The sequence below is a fragment of the Drosophila arizonae genome, chromosome 4 (assembly GCF_054131065.1).
Source record: "Drosophila arizonae isolate 15081-1271.41 chromosome 4, UAZ_ARI_1.0, whole genome shotgun sequence".
Classification (NCBI taxonomy): domain Eukaryota; kingdom Metazoa; phylum Arthropoda; class Insecta; order Diptera; family Drosophilidae; genus Drosophila; species Drosophila arizonae.
In genome coordinates this window covers 23,460,420-23,474,646 of record NC_142924.1, presented here as the reverse complement: position 1 = coordinate 23,474,646, position 14,227 = coordinate 23,460,420, and the positions used below count along the sequence as shown (strand labels likewise).

The window sequence follows — 14,227 nt, the reverse complement described above, 5'->3', positions numbered from 1 at the left end:
TTAGTTTTCAGGTTCGTTTGTTCTTCAGCTGGTGTTTTTGTCAAATTATACAACATTTATCATCAATTATCGAAGCGTTGTTGTTGCAGAGAAATGTTTTCTACTATGAGCTATGTGACGCACGCGAGACTAGACTGTGTGAGAGTATGAGTGTGCGTGTGTGAGTGTGTGTGTGTGTGTGTGTGTGTGTGGCGACATCGTGTCATGAAATTGAATAAGCAAATGACGTGCTGAATGCCAGTTGAAACAGTTCTCAACTTTTATAAACGCTCTTTTTTCCAACGTGTGGCATTCACCTCAACCGGGAAACCGCAGAACGCAGTTTAAATGAGAATCGCACGAGTTCTCTCTCTCTCTCTCTCTCTCTCTCTCTCTCTCTCTCTCTCTCTCTCTCTGTATATATACAATTGTTCATGACATTTCATGCCAAAATGAACAAAAATTGTCAATTGTAAAATGAGTACAAAAAACTACATAAATAGAAGGAAAAGCGTACATCAGACACCCCTTTGCAGCTAGGGCAATGCCAACTCGCAGTACTTGAGTACGCTCTATACAGATACAGATATAGCCATAGATATAGATATAGACAGATACATGTATGCGTGTGCCCATGCATGCATGCATGTGTGTTGCGCTCTACATGTGCACAGCGCACATGCTAAACGAATGTTGACAAACAATTATTATTTTATTATTATTTGTTTGTCTGTCTGCGCCCTGCCCCTAGGCCCCTCCGCGAGCCCCTAGCCCAATCGCCCTCGGCTCTCAGTACTATCTAGCCCAGCTAGCCGCCTGCCTGACAGTTGGCATGACTTTCTTTCAGCGTCAGTTGTCGTCAGGCCGTCTGCCTGTCTCATATGCTCTCTTTCTCTCTATATGTCTCTCTCTCTCTCGCTCGGCTGTTAACTCTTCTATCTGGTTTTGTTTGCTTGTTTGTCTAACTGCCTTTGTAATACGATTCGTTGTCATATTTGTACTGTTGATTATTTTGTATTATTATTATTTGTATCATTGTTTGAACAAATTTTCACATGCAATATACACACACACTCTCTCTCTCTCCGCTCTCTCTCTCTCTCTATCTCTCGCTGCTGCTAGGTGAGACTTGCACATTTCAATATCTAAAATTAGCTTATATCAACAACATTCGAGCAAGTCGTAACATAATATTAAAAATAAAAGAGATAGTAAATACAAATAAACAAACTTTTGACAGTTGGAAATCAACACATAAAAACCGCTACAGTTTTGTTGCCGTTGCCGTTGTTGTTGTTGTTGTTGTTAAATTGTGTGCACAATTTTAATAAAGTTCTCAACTTGCTGTGAGCTGTGGCGAAATGACAGTCATTTGCAGTTGACATACACAGTTTGAGTGACAGACAGACAGACAGACGGACAGACAGGACAGAAGGAAAAGCAGTCTGGCTGGAAAAGTTAACTGTGAGTGAGATTGAGGGTGGGTGGGGGCTGAGGTTGAGGGAGATGCAGCAGTCGGTGTTTGACCGCACCTGAAATATGAATGCAACATGTTGTTGGCTTTCTTGTGAATCTTGTGTGAGTCCAACAGACTTCAACAAGTTTCAGAGAACATAATCTCACAAATTGATTCTATGGGCCGGCACACAGTTTTCCAGCTCGAGCGTGTCTAATAACTTAATTCGTTTCGTGGAAACGCATTTGATATCATACAAGCGTTTTCCTCGAGATAGACTAACTTTGGGCGTATCAAAACACAAAAATCTAAAGCTTAATGGCTCATTAAAAAAAGAAAAAGAAAGAAGCAGTAGACAGAGAAAGGGAGAGGGAAAGAAAATCAGATAGCAAATGGGACACTCACGCACACTCATACACTCTCTGTGTTTTGATTACATATTTATTGTTGTTGTTGCTGTTGTTGTTGGTAATATGTGTATGAAAATGAAAACGAAAATGAAAATTCTTTATATCGCGGCAAGTCGAGTGAGACGCAGCTCGAGGCTGCTAATTATGCATGCCACATATGCAGCGGCAGCGAGGTATCTCTAGCCCCTTCGCACTGCAGCAACATCAGCAACAGGCTGCCAATAGGCTTATGCAATGCAATGAAAACTAGCATACAAAATAGAAAGGAATTATAATAATAATAATAATGCATCAGCTAAATAATGAAAAATACAAATAACAACAGCAACAGCAACAGCTACGGCAACGCAGTCGGCCTACCAAATGAGCCACTGAGCATTCGCATCGTGTGAATTTCAATTAACTACGCGCCGATTGCAACGTGCAACGTGCAACTGTTGCTGCTGCTGCTGCTGCTGCTGCAACAGTTAGATGGCAGTCATGAGCTTACTGCTAATTAAATGCAGCATATGCTGCTAATTAAATTTATGTGCCCGTCACAGCACAGCTCTGATTATCAAAAATTATTTATGCAAAATCTGACAGGAAATAGCTGCAAGCAACCGACAGGCAGCCAACGTGGCAACCTGGCAACCTGGCAACATGGCCATGTGGCAATGTGGCAATGTGGCAATGTGGCAGTGTGGCAACTGCCAACTGGCGATGCATGGCTGATAAAGATACAGCCGCAACGACGACCAGCAAAAGTAACCAACAAAGCGCGCCCGCTCTCCACTTGCTAACCGAAATCCCACTTTGGCTAATTCAATTGTACAATACATTGCCGTTGCCTGCACATTTAATTATGTTGCCAGCAACTAGTCAATTGTTGCTGTTGTTGTTTGCTCGACTACAATTAAAGCGTGCTCAGTGGCATCAGCACAGCTTAATCAGTCTCTATATTTAGTTATTAGCTAAGCACACTCAGGCTAACACTATTTATGGTAGCAACAACTAATGCAAATATTATAGCTCTTTTATTCACTATTTTTAGAGCTGTTTGGCAGTTTTGTTGCACACATATTTTCAATGCAAATGTTGCTAATAAGCAAATGGGAAAAAAACTGGGAATTTCTTTTATATTTATCAATTCATAATTATAAAGTTCTCATATGCAAATTAAAGCAATCCATCCATCTTATGCTAAATAAATATTATATCAAATTAGAGAGAGAATAAAAATAAGCTGAAAAAAAAAATAAATAAATATAAAAAATAACACAAAGAACTACGAAAATTAAACATTTCCTCTTTTATTTGCGTTAAAACATATAAATATTTTTTTAATTCAAAAAGTTCCACATGCAATACATTCAAGACACTTGTATGAGCTCATGGACAATGAAATCAATATTTAATCATATGAAAAAGAAACGCAGTAGAAAAGATAGAATTGCAGATTTTTACCATTTGCGCTTTAGTTACTTCTCAGTAAAAATCCCCATTTCTATATATTTGATCTATTTCTTTGATTTCACATTCATGCACTATATAAGAAAGACACATTTTTCCTTTATGTGTAACTCTTTTATTATGGCTTGTCAAAGATCTTTAATGCCTATAAAGAGTTTATTTCACATGTTCAGAAAATTAAATTAAAATTCTGCTTGGACAATTTGAAGCAGCAAGCTTTCTCTATCTCTATCTCTCTCTTTCTCTCTCTATATATATATATATATATATATATACATAGCTGCCTCTTTCTTGCACGCTAAATATGCAAGATGTATGTTTATTTATTTTATTCAAAATAAAATTCATTTCATTGAGTCTTAGCACTGCACCACACGTTTCGAGCGCATTTTTTATGAATGACAAATCCCACACAAAACAAATACACGAATAGATAAACACATTTAGGCCTAGGCATGGCAGAGAACAGAAGAAGAGAGAGAAGAGGAGGGCGAACGGCCAAAGCTAAAACTCATGTTTCATATATGTATGAATGTTTGTACACATGTAAGTTGTATATACTCACATACATATACATTGTGCCAAGGCGACGAGCGAAGTGACTCAGCAACAATTGCTGATGCGAAAGAGGGAATCGGTTTCAAAAATTCCACTGCTGATGTCTTCACATATATATGAATATATATAAATACATATATACAAAAGTGCAGCGTGTGTGTGTCTGTGTTTAATTCATTAAATTAAAATTAATATTTCTTTACGCGCAATTTTACAGCGCGCCTGAAATGCGGCGTTAGCTGCTGCTGCTGCTGCTGCTGCTGTTGCTGCTGGCCAAAAGTGTTGCCAACCAAGCATAAATTAAAATATATTACAAGCAACCACAAAATGCTGAATAGAACAGTACAAAAGTTGTTGTTGCCATTTAAAATTAGCAACTGCAGCAGCAACTGCAGCAGCAACAGCAGCAGGGGCAGCAGCAACATTATTATTATTAGCAACATTACAACAGCAGCAACAACAATTGCTGCTGTATGTGCGTGTGTGTCGTGTTGCTGTTGTTGTTGTTGTACTTATCTGCACATTCAGAATCTGGCATTTGCTTTGCACTTCACTTTTAACAGGCTGCTGCTGTTGCTGTTGTTGCCTTTTTTGCGTAATTTAATTAGTATTCTGCGGCCAGAAATTGGATATTGTTTATGGCTCGGCTTTGGCACTGACGTTGATTGACAGCAAATAGTTTAATTTCAGTCAAGTTTGGCGCTCGGTCCGTACATCTGGCTAGCTGATGGCCTTTAATGCAGGCTGCTGAGTGATTGTCCAGTCTAATCGCGCGCAAATATTTGTCGCAGCTGCAACAAGCAGCAATCAGATTTGCGCACTTGTGTGTGTGTGTGTGTGTGAGTGGCCTATTTAGTGGGAAAACATGAGCTCACAATATGATAGCGATCTACAATAAAACCAATTTTGAATCACACATTTGTCCAAGCTCTGTCAGCGGTTTTTCATTTAGTTTATTTTCTTTCTTTTTTAACGGACTGGCTGCATGGCAACAAAGTCTGCAAAGGGGGCGAAGGGGGCTGAGAGTATCATACAGTAAATATAAAAATAATGTTAACAACTCACCTCGTGCGTGAGTCACGTTTCCTGTTCAGTCACCTGCAGCGGGCTAGATGTTCGTCTTGTTGCCTGCTACGCCTCTGTGTTGCCGCTCAGAAGCACTATAATTATATGACTGCTGATCAGCAATAGGAAATTGAAAAAAAAAAAAAAAAACACTCCGATACACGCTGATAAGGCCGAGCAAATCAAATACAAGCGCCAAAAGCAAAATCCAAATACAACACAAAAGCAAGAACAACAACAACTATTTAACAGACCCGACAACAAACCTAAATACATGTTTGACGATTAGTACCATTATGCTCATTTATTTCTATTTCTATAAGCTGAAAGTATGCATGTGTGTATGTAAGTGTGTGTGTGTATCTGTGTGTGTTTGTCATTAGAAATGCCAATTGAACGTAATACGTCAAATGTTTAGTGAAATTATTTTTAATGAAATGTTGTGTCATTAGACTGGCAAATGGCACACACTCATATAGAGACACACACACACACTGATACAGAGAGACACACACACATACAGATACATTTACAAGTACTCACAATACGAAAGGGGCGCGTCTGGCAGCGCCTAAGGTTGCGCGCTTATCGCACTGGGTCTATCTCTCTGTCCCTCTCTTCGCCTCTCTCTCACTCTCTTGTAGTTTCCCTCTGTATTGCCGCATGTTAATTTAGCTAAGAGTCCATTTAATGCTTTAGTTCTTATGACATTTGCTGCGCTGCCACGATTAAAGTAATTGTTTAAAAGGTAGCGCGGTAGCACTCTACCCCCGCTCGCCCGCCCTCTCTGTCGCTCCCATCAATGCTGTAATTACTGTGATGTGTGGCATGCGGCAGGTCGTCGTTGCAGCTATTATCATTGGAGCTGCGAGCCATCTAGCAGCAACTGGACATATTCCTGGCCAACTAGCCGACTCCTCGCTGAGGGGAATGGTAATGGATAATTGCAGTCTGGCGTTTCATCTGACTGGATTACAAAATCTTTGACTTTGACTGCCTCGGGGCTCGGAGAGTGAGGCGTGGGGGTCGGAGCGCGCAGCGGGTTTGGGCTGGGCAATCAGGCGCTGGCTGTAAAAGTCAAGCACTCGCAGAGAACTCAACACTTGCATCATTTTATGGCATTTAGCAACGGTTAGCTACATTTCACAATCAAATCCCGCCTGAGTCATTCAATTGAAAGAGTCAACCCGTCTCTGGCTGGGCCCGTTTTAAATGCCTCACTTTACTTAGGCAAACAGATTTTTATCAGCGCGGCCGTCGTGTCGTTTTATGAGCATCATCAAAAACTAATAAAAACTCAATGCGTTCTTTATTTGCAGGCGACCGCAAGGCAAAAGATGAGGCAACGACAGCAACAACAGCAACAGCAACAGCAACAGCAACAGCAACAGCAATGAAAGCAACTGGTACGGCAGCAACATGTTGTACTCGTGCAGTCGCCCAGGCAATTTGCATACAAATGTTGCCGTGTGGCACTCGAAAATGCAATCGCTGTCACTAAAGGAAAGCAAGTCGCAGTACGAGCACCAGCAGCAGCTGGCGAGGCAGCCTTTTCATAATTTGATATTAAACATGCGTCCCGTATGTAGAACTTGTAAATTTGCAAATTGCTAAAACGCATGACAGCAACAGAGCGCTGGCAGCTGCTGATTCTTTAGCTCTTCCTCTGTCTCTCCCTCTCTCTCACAGTGCTTGCACCTTTCTCTCGGTCCGAATGCTGTGCGGTACACATACAGTTCAAAAGGTATTTTGCCCCCAGCACTGCGCGAATTTGCATTTACATGGTGCAGAATTCGACCCAGAGCCAGAGCCAGGGCGAGAGCCAGAGCCAAAGCCGCAGCCGCAGTCGAGGCAAGAAGTTAAATGCAGCCCCGCCAGGCCACGCCCCTTGCCGCGTACTACTCAATTGAATTTCAATTGCAAAACAAACGCACACAGCAATACAAAGCAGTCCGAAAGCAACAACAACAACAACAGAGCAAAGCAGAACAAAAGCAGCTGAACTCATTTCAAATACATTTTTTGCTCTTGACTGAGTTGATTCCCAAGTGCCTATGTATGTGATATATATATATATGTATATATGATTGGCATGCTCGATCAATTGATCGTCTGGGAGTGGAAGTGGAAGTGGAAGCTTTGCGGCTGCCACGTATTTATTTAGCTAAAGATTTGCGCGCACAAAACGTTGGCGAATATTACACAAAAAGCAAAAAGCAAAGAAAGCTAAAGTAATCGAATTTTCGAATTATGAATTTCAAGTGCAAGTGTTCGAAATGGCAACGCCAATACCAATACCAATGCCAATGCCAATGGCAATGCCAATGACTGAAAAGGCGTGTTGGCTTTTGTCTTAACGTCTCGAGAGCTGGCTTTAAGACAATATTTGTACATCAATGAAGCGGCCTTAAAATAACACTTGATTTAATTCACCTTTCAATACAATATTTGTAGCGCTATCGAGGGTGCTTCTAATTATATTATTTTTATGATATACACATATATTGCACTAGGGAACTTTGTTGAGAATTGCTTTATAAGCACTAATAATCAGGCCGATAAGGCACGTTTCTCTAGGCACTATTGGGGTTCCTTGCTTTTTTCTAAATTGTGCAGATTACGATACGAGATTATATGAAAGGAAATACTGCTTGTTATTACAATCTAAAACCTTTACAATGGGATTCCAAAGAAGAGTGCATCAACTATCGATGTAGCTCTGTGGTCTAACTGAAATTTTACAGGATTGTCGAATATTATATGTAGTAAAGTAATCCTAATTTCCAAAAGGTTCCACTAGTCCTTGCTCTTTCATTAAATTCAAGCTTTTTTTCGATTGTTGAAAGTGTGGTTCATTAAAGCACAGCTCCTACACTGTCCCCCCTTTCCCACTCCACCTCTCTCCCACCTTCACGTACACAATTAGCCATTAATCATTTTGATGAGACATTTCTGCAAAAGGCAACAACACAAACAGTCAAATACTTAATAGTCACGCAACGCAGGCCGAGCGAGGGCTTGCCGAAAATAAGAACATTGCTAGACAGGGATAGCGATAAGGTCAAGGCTAGTGAGGGATGTCAATCCATTGGAAAACAATAATCAATAGGCCACGCTGAGGAACCGAACACATGTAACCCAGACCCAACTGGCGCACAGTCAAACAACCGCAATAGATACAAAGGGAAGAAAATGAACGGAAAGTCTTCGAGGAAGTTGCGCACAACACAAAGTAAAGTGAGAGAGGGAGAGAGAGAGTGTGTGTGTCTGCTCATATGTGTGCCACACACCCCCACAGATAACACACTCATGTGTGTCCTTCCCTTCTGGGTAGTTCATAACTTTTGTGACTTTTATCGTGGCTGCTTGTGGTGGTTGTCTTGCTCAGTTGGGCTGCCATGTTTGTGCCTGTGCCTGGCCCGCACACACACATACACACCGACATCTATTTGGAGGCGTCGACCTATGGCTGTCTCGCTTGCGCAAGAAAACTGTGCCAAAAACTTGGCCAAGAACTTAACAGACGCATGCCACAAAAAATGAAAAACTGTGCGATCTGACTACCGATCCAGAGTTTATCTTTGTTGTATATATAAATTTATATATACATATACAAAACACATGTTTCCCTCGAACAGCGCTGGGCGAGAGCTTAGCTTATCAGCAGCTTGTAATCGCACACAGCGTGGCCCGTGAATTCAAATGATGTCAGACAGACGACAGACAACAGACGACAGTATAGATACAGATACAGATACAGATACAGATACAGATACAGATACAGATACAGATACAGATACAGATACAGATACAGATACAGATACAGATACAGATACAGATACAGATACAGATACAGATACAGATACAGATACAGATACAGATACAGATACAGATACAGATACAGATACAGATACAGATACAGATACAGATACAGATACAGATACAGATACAGATACAGATACAGATACAGATACAGATACAGATACAGATACAGATACAGATACAGATACAGATACAGATACAGATACAGATACAGATACAGATACAGATACAGATACAGATACAGATACAGATACAGATACAGATACAGATACAGATACAGATACAGATACAGATACAGATACAGATACAGATACAGATACAGATACAGATACAGATACAGATACAGATACAGATACAGATACAGATACAGATACAGATACAGATACAGATACAGATACAGATACAGATACAGATACAGATAGAAACAGATACAGAAAGAGAAAAAGAGACGATCTGTCTGCATATACAAGTCATTAGCTGGTGCGTAGGATTCTTCGCAGCTGATTTATGTCGTAAGTTCCATTGAAATTCACGAGTGATCAACAAGAATTATATTCAAAGTGAAAACATAATAGCCAACACGAAATTTCTACAACAAATTTTCGAAAATGAATAAAAAAGACACCAAACGAAGTCGGCACAGAGTGGAGCTGTGTGCTAGACTAATTCATACCCTGCACGGATTTGAAGTGCTTTATAGAAAGCAATCTCCATCTCCAAAAAGCACTAAATTTATTATTATTGATATGTAGATAGTGTGTTCTTAAGCTGAGCACTATGGAAATAGGATCAGAAACTTTTTTAAACTTTAAGTAAATGAATGTTTGCTAAGAAGGCATCATCAATATTGTACTGCTTATCAAAATTGATATACCCATCGGGGCATTGGTCTTCGCTAGGTAGATGGGTCCGACGAAACGGGGCGTGTTACGAGCAATGAAAATGTGTGGCCGTTGTGGCTTTTGGCTGCACCTACGCGTCGCATAGATTTATATGTATATAATATATGTACGTATGTATGTATAAAATATATTGTACATACATATATATGGCGTATTTGTGGGGGAACAACAGAGGAGCGTATACAAAATGTCGCCCCACACTTCAGCGTAAGCATAACAAACTATAATTTATTTACTTTTTTCCCCGCAAGTTTTGACCAAGATTTCAAAAGTCATGCGGTTATGGCAGCGCAAAAGCATTTTAAAGAAAATATAAAAAAAATATTAGTTATAATAATAATATATTCAAATGGAAACCTAGTCAAGGGATTATGAAATGAGCTGTTGATGTATGTTCATGTATGTGTATGTGCGAGCCCTATAAGCGCAATCATAAATCTCCAACAGGCCGTCAGGGTGTGCGCTGAAGTGTCGGCCATAAATTTCAAATTTATGTTCATCTTTTCTTGGGCTCAAGCTCAAAGCTCAAATTGGTAAAATAAAGTGCGGGCCGGAGACACCTGTGCATGGGAAGAGGAGGCGTTTTGTTTGTGGGTCTTCAATCGTTCCATTAAACTTTATAATTGCCCCGACAATTACGTCATTCCACAATGACACATTACCCATGAAGGGGCTATGGCGGTAGATGAGATTTGAAGGCGTGGTCTGGCTAGGCGAGAGCAGGCCCTTGTAGAGGTAGTTACCTCACATTTTTATATCTGGGTCCTGTGTGTACCCATCATATCATATCAGATCAGATCAGCTAATGCAACAGACTTGACCAGAGTCGTTTGACAAGCTTTGGCTATCGATAAATACACACATTTGATTTAACGAGCATAGGTTTCTATTGATACCAGTTTTAGTTTGTTACTTGAGCTATTTCCAGTTATTTATAGACCAGATTTGCATTTGTTTTCTGGCAAAAGTTACCGTTTCATAACTATTCAAAACTCAACCCATCAAACTGCCAATTCTCACCCAATCAGCCTACATATCCACGCAAACGGCTCATTAAACTCACAAGCCAAAAATTAAAAATGTTAATTCTAGCCGCGTGCCTGACCGCCTAATGCTCTGTAATTACACTATTCAAGAGTTTCGGTATTTCAGAAGAACTAAAAATAGACTAAATATATGTTATTAACAAACATCTTCATTATATGATCAGAAAGATCAAAAAGAAAGTCTTAAAAAATTTTTATCTCGATCTACGGTAAACCGACTTCAAAATATATTCAACAAATATATATATATACATATATATATATAGAGAGAGAGAGAAAGAGAGACTAAAATAATACAAAGAGAATAGATTAGAAAAAAAGAGAATAGATTAGTTCCATATTTCTCAATTTTGTTTTAGTCGGAATAAATATATAAAAAAATAAATAGAAGAATCCGTAGATCTCTTCGATTAGCTGAGAATAATTTAGGAGTGTTTTTCGGTCAACTTCGAATATGCTCAATTTGGCTGGTTGCTCGAGCCACTTTAATGTGTACAGGGTATTATAGCAGGTAAACAAAAAACCGCCAGAAAAAAATAAATACATGAAATAAAAGTTGACCTTCAAAAAACGCACAGAAATCAAATACCAATTGCAACAACAACAACAACAAACAAAAGCAACAACAAAGCAACTCAGCCAAGCGAAAATCAAACCAAACAAAAATCTAGCAACGTGTTTGTGTAAGTGTGTAGATATCTTTGTATATGTAGATAGCATTATACACACACATACATAGATGCGGCGCGCTCGGAAACAGGTTGTTGTCTGTGTCAGCTTTTCAGTTTTTGTTATGTTGTTGTTAACATTTATTTCATTATGCCATTTCACAGCCAAAAAGTTGAGTTAAGTTGAGCTACGCAAACTTTCGCACGCCAGCCATACACACACACACACGCACATGCACACAGAGTGACAGACAGCCAAACAGAGAAACGCGCCAAAAGCTAAAGAAATATGCAAAAGTGTGAGTGTGCGAGTGTGCGTGTGTGTGTGTCTCTTCATAAAGATCTCAGAATCTGATTGCACTCCAATTTGAATTGTATTTGAATGATTATTTCCGAACATTCTTAAAAATAAATAAGTGCAGTGCGTGATGTCATCAGTCGACCAATCACAATAAGAGGGGTTATCGACTAGAACATACTCTCTAATCTAGATGACGATCACAAATTTAATTTCCAATTGGTAGAATCTGTAGATACTCTCTGATTGGTGTCATAATCGAAAGCAATCCAACAATTCACAATACGTGGAAATCTCTATCGGATATCGCAGTGGAGAAAAGTTTGCAAAATTCTTATCAGAAATCAACGGTGCTTCTTCTTGTTCATCTTCTGGAAAGTAGGTTAAGTGCGAGGGGCAGCTTTTATGCCAGCAAATTGAGTTTACGGTAAATGGCAGAGAATCGTATCTAGATAAATATCTCAGATCTATCTATATTGAAACAATAATTGCAGAAGAATACATTAGAAACTCGATGTTTATAGTATTTTACTATGCATACGACACAGGCAGAAAGAGTGAGAGAGAGAGAGTGGGAGAGAGAGGGAGAGAGAGAGTGAAATGGGAGAAAAGGGTACACCTGCAACGCGAGCACGTGCCGAATTTGCTAATGAATTGGCCGCAAGAAGCGAGAAACAAAGCAACGGCTATGAGGTGTTAATCAGCGCCGGCGACGGCGGCAGCGGCGACGGCAGCGAAAAAAGGCGCCAAAATATGTTTAGCGCTCGCTGAGAAACAAAATAAGGCGCCAAAAGACACCGGCAAACGTGCGCGCGTATCTAGATATATACATATCTATGACAACATATTCGTACATATGTATGTATGTATGTACATGCATACACAGCCATACATTTCGTACGCCACTGCGTGTGTGTGCCTGTGTATCTGTGTGCAAATACACTTGAAGCGTGCTAGCTACTGTACATACGCGAAGTCGACAGCGAACGTTAACTGCGCTGCGAGAGTCGTAGGCCTACATACGTGTATGTATGTATATACGCACACTGCTACTCGACCAACACAAACAAGAACAACAACAATAAAGAACCTCCACAGCGGGCAAACGACGAAGAGCCGCGAAACAATCGTAAACAGATCATCGAACTCCCTTCACGAAAGCGAGAGAGTTGCTGTTGTTTTTTATTGCTGCACAGCTCCTGCTGCTGCTGCTGCTGCTGTTGGATGCTGTTGGCCTTGAAATGTGTGCGCTTTTATACATTGTACACACATATGCGGATGTGTGCATGTGTGTGCGTGTGTGTATTTGTTCACTATTTAATTTTCATTAATTAAAAGTTGCTTTATTTTGCTATTAATTGAGTTGGCAACGCGTGCGGCGCCCACGCAAAGCAGCACAACAGAAGTAGCGGGCACAGCAATGAGTGCTGCAGCGCCGCAGCGGCCAGAAACTTCATAACGACAATCAAAAACAGCTTTCACCGCGCCGTAGCTTGCGTCATACTTGATACGATGCGTGCGCGACAAAGCTACAAAACACGAAGTCGCTGCATCGGCATGTTGCTGCAGCGACGGCTTTGCTACTCAACACACACGCGTTGAGGGCAACAAACCACCACCAGCCGAAGTAGCAGCAGCAGAGGCAGCGACAGAGTCAGCAGCAGCAGCAGCAGCAGCGACAGCACACCAACAGAAGCAGCGACGCAACAGCGCAACGCTGCGCCGCAACAGCAACCAACCAACCAGCGGCAGCGACAAAACGACAATCGGCCTCGGCTTCGGGTTTTGTAGCTTTGTGGCGTCAGTCGCTTATTGACGGCGAACGTGCTCAGTTGTGTTAACGGTAAAACGTCCGTAGCTGTTGCTTGTTGTTGCTTAACTGGAATTTCTTGATCGTTCGTTCGTGTGGGTGTGTTTGTGTGTGAGTTGCACTTGTAGCGGTGCTGCTGCTGCTGCTGCTATTGCTATTGCTGCTAACTGTGACTAGGGGGCCCGCTGCTGCTGCAGCTGCGGCTGCTGCCGCTGCCGCTGCTAATGCTGCTGCTGCTGCTGCTTACGTGCCCAAGTGAACGTCGACGTTTTCTAATCTGATGATTATCGATTGATGATAGCAGCAGCAGCAGCAGATAAGCAGCCGCTGCAGCGGCACCAAGCAAACACATACGCGTACATACCGATCCCGCGACCGAATAGCGACAGCGACGCCGCCGCGCAGCCGCAGTCGACGCCGCGTTCTGCTACCCGATTTCGAGTTATTTTCTATGCGACTTTGTTGCGTTTTTCTCAGTTCGCTTTTGGAGCTGCCAGTATACGCTCACAAATCGCTCCGTGTTGTTGACGTTTCGTTTTTTTTGCGGGATTATAAAAAATTTCGTATAATCGTCCAAGTTAAAAAATATTCAATCGCCTGTGAAAAAAAAAGAAAATCAAGAATATTAATAGTAAAATAAATAGTAAAATAAAAACGATTAGCAGTGCTTAACATGTGTGCAAAAATTAATGTAAATTTATACAAATTCAAATTAAATATTAAAAAAAAATTTTAATTAATCTGAAAGAAACAAATTTGAA

General features: G+C 40.7%; 1 long non-coding RNA gene across 2 annotated transcripts in view; it reads left to right on the top strand.

Annotated features, from left to right (window-relative positions):
• The window catches only part of LOC149269447 (uncharacterized), a 43,678-nt gene extending 34,885 nt beyond the window's left edge, over positions 1 to 8,793 (top strand). For both annotated transcript variants that reach the window (XR_016269611.1, XR_016269610.1), the window contains exon 4: positions 6,240 to 8,793. This is a non-coding gene — a long non-coding RNA (uncharacterized LOC149269447). The remainder of the gene's footprint in view (positions 1 to 6,239) is intronic.
• The last annotated feature ends 5,434 nt before the right edge of the window (positions 8,794 to 14,227 follow it).